Here is a 3,052-nt window from a genome sequence, read left to right on the forward strand (position 1 = left end):
AATAAGTCCTTCGTGTCTTTTTACGTGATGTGATTTTTACGGCCAAAAGTTTATCGAACTTGGCTTTTTTCTCCATTGGCTTAGACACGCGGGATTCGAACCTGCCTTCTTGAATGTACTGGGCATTTTTATCAATATACGATTAGGTATTGATAGCAGCTTTTCCATCGCATTATATGTTGAAATTTACTGTTGTTTTCCCCAGCAATTTCGGTCCCAGAGATGCAAATGTTTTTCAGAAGAGGTTGTCCACGTGTTCTTGGTACTTTAATTATAATATCTATTTGTTTAGTGTCATACTTGTGTTAAAATGCAGTTTTGTACTAATAGAGGGGCTTTGTTAAGCCTCAGTTTAAACATAGTTTTTCCGATAGACTTTGATTTCGATACCGAAGACCATTGACAAAGATTTTTTGATTGTAATTTACATCGAAATTTTTTCTTATAATTGTTACGGATTACAGAAACCTCAATTCAACCAAAATTCAATATAGATTTTACATAATAATAAATTAATAATGGATATATTATTATTATTATCTAATTTTAAGGTCACGGCTAAGCCATACGCCAAATTGGTGTATGAGAGCAAGTCTACGAAGACATGCTATTAACTATTAGGCCCACTCAAGCTCTTAACCATTAGGGCCACTCAAGTTGTATTTGAACAAATCTTATTTTGAAAAAATACTATTGGAGAGATATAATTGGAACGAGCAATGGAATATCCTCCTAAGAAAAATAGGAAGCCAATGCGCTGATATGAAATGCAGAAGACAGAAGTTTGGACAAACACACGGGAGCTCACAGGTGCAGATCACCAGGAGCTCCCACCAGCAAATGCATTCGCTCAGTATTATTCATTAATCATCAGGAATTAAATAGATACATAGGCAAAAACAGATTCCTAATTAATAGGAACTGAATGTCAAATAAAGAGCAAATCATAACTATGTAACCTATTCTCCATTAATTTCTAACATCCCCCCTTAATGGAGAAAGGGATTTTTAAACACACCTAAAGTGTCCCTAAACAAATCAAACTTCAGTCTTCCTAGTGGCTTAGTTCACCTTCAGCTTCAGCATCAAAGGAATGTATAACTTCTGCCAGATAGTACATAGCATTCATGGTCGCACTGCCAATTTCACCATGGCTAGAACCATTCGACTTGACATCCTCATAAGAAGGGGGTGGCATGGCCACATCTGTCAGTGTACCGACTGTTTCACTGCGTTGACACTCTGCAGCCATCTGAGCATGAAGTCTATCAAGAATTTCTGCAAGACGCTCATGGTACGCTCTCTCAGCCTCAACCATTGCAATAAGTCGTTGGAAAGTAAGTCGCTGCTGCTGAGCTTCAACAACCATCATAGCAGAAACAACCTCTTTCCCCAATGCAGCCATAGTAGATGTAAGATCTTTTAACTTTGACTCTGCAGCCTGCTGCTTGAAAGCATTATCTGCAGTTGCACTAGCTTCTCTAGACTTCAACTGCCGTCTTGCAACCTCAGCTGTCTGAGCTTCCACCTCCTGTCGTATTCGATCATAACGCTGTGCCAAGTGGCGTGCATCCTCCAATGGGGCTCCTACCACCATTGCACGTAAGGGCTCTGTAACCTGAACACCAAGTGTCCGATGCAAGTCCTCCCTCTCCTTCTCCATTGCATGATGAGATTTTCCAAAATAAAGAGAAGCTCTAGCAAGTGCTGAATTTGAGTTGGGACCATCATTCTCATATTTGCAGCAGTCGTCAGCTAGTTTTATTGCATATTCCATCTGTTTTGAGCCTGCAGAGATGTGACCTTCCACTCCAAAACTATATACATCTGCTTTCTGAGATATCTTTCTTGTCTCGGCCTGTTCTGGAGCCCTGTATCCCGCAGCTCTTGATGCAGCAAGACCAAAGTCTGAGATACAAGCATTTCCACTCTTATCTAACAAAACATTGGAAGACTTGATATTCTCATGGGCCAGCTTGGGAGATTTACACGAGTGTTGAATGAAGGTCAAACCACGGACTGCACCCAACGTTATTTTCATTCTCGTTGTCCAGTCAAGCGGAGTTCTCCCAGGACCACGATGCCACAGATTTTCATTGTATTGGAGCCCTCCTGCCGGGGCATTCTTGCCTAAATTTGGCAGATCTCCCAAGATCCATTGTTCCAGGAAACACTGCTCATCTGGAAAAGAGCCCGCAGAGCGGCCTGCATCTTCTATACACAGATTTGCTTTAGCAATAGAATACTCAGACAACCCAAGATATGATTCCAGAGCAGACAACTATTTGTCAAACTGTCCGGCGCCATCCTCTGTTTTGTAACAATCGTCTGTCCCACCATCGACCTCAATAGGGGTGTCCACAGGTTTGGCCTTAACAACATCATCGACCGGCTTAATGTCCACAAAGGCAGACTCATTTCCGTCTTCACATATAGAAGAAACTTCTGGGGTATTTATTTCTTGAGCCAACTTGTAGAGTCCGTCTTCATTTGCAGACTTATTTGACGTCATCAAGGCTTGCTGAGGCGTACTTTTCACATCCAACTTGTAGAGTCCTCCTATGCGAATACCTGTAGCAATGGGCTTCATCTGATCCAACAAATATTTAATAATGCAATAAGATTTAAAAGTCTACCTTGAGGTCCTGATCTGTAATCTTGGACATAGAAATCAGGTTCTTCTTAATGCCAGGAACATACCACACATCAGATATATTCCTGATCTTACCATCAGGCAGAGTAACAATGACATCTCCATGCCCCTTGATCTCGTACCCACTATTATCTCCAAGATAGACTTTTACTCCAGTGTTGGATTCTTTAAAATTTCTGAACCATTGCTTTTTACCTGACATATGCGAGGAGGCTCTAGAATCCACGATCCAAATATCTTATTCATCCTCCTCAGTAGCAGTGTCACCCTCGGCCATAAATAGTCTAACATCCAGATTCTGATCTGGGTCTGTATCTGCATCTGCATCTGCCAAATGACCTGCATGCCTTTTCTGATTGTACCTCTCTTGATTTGCCTTCTTCTTGCGACAAAATTTAG

The 3,052-nt window shown here is 41.2% G+C and overlaps 1 pseudogene; it reads right to left on the bottom strand.

Annotated features, from left to right (window-relative positions):
* Positions 1-1,054: 1,054 nt before the first annotated feature.
* LOC149201028 (SH3 domain-containing protein 2 pseudogene) lies at positions 1,055-2,758 on the bottom strand (annotated as a pseudogene).
* Positions 2,759-3,052: the final 294 nt, after the last annotated feature.

Source organism: Pinus tabuliformis, chromosome 2_1 (genome assembly GCF_031772625.1).
Source record: "Pinus tabuliformis cultivar Carrire ecotype Pingquan chromosome 2_1, CPIR1, whole genome shotgun sequence".
Lineage (NCBI taxonomy): Eukaryota > Viridiplantae > Streptophyta > Pinopsida > Pinales > Pinaceae > Pinus > Pinus tabuliformis.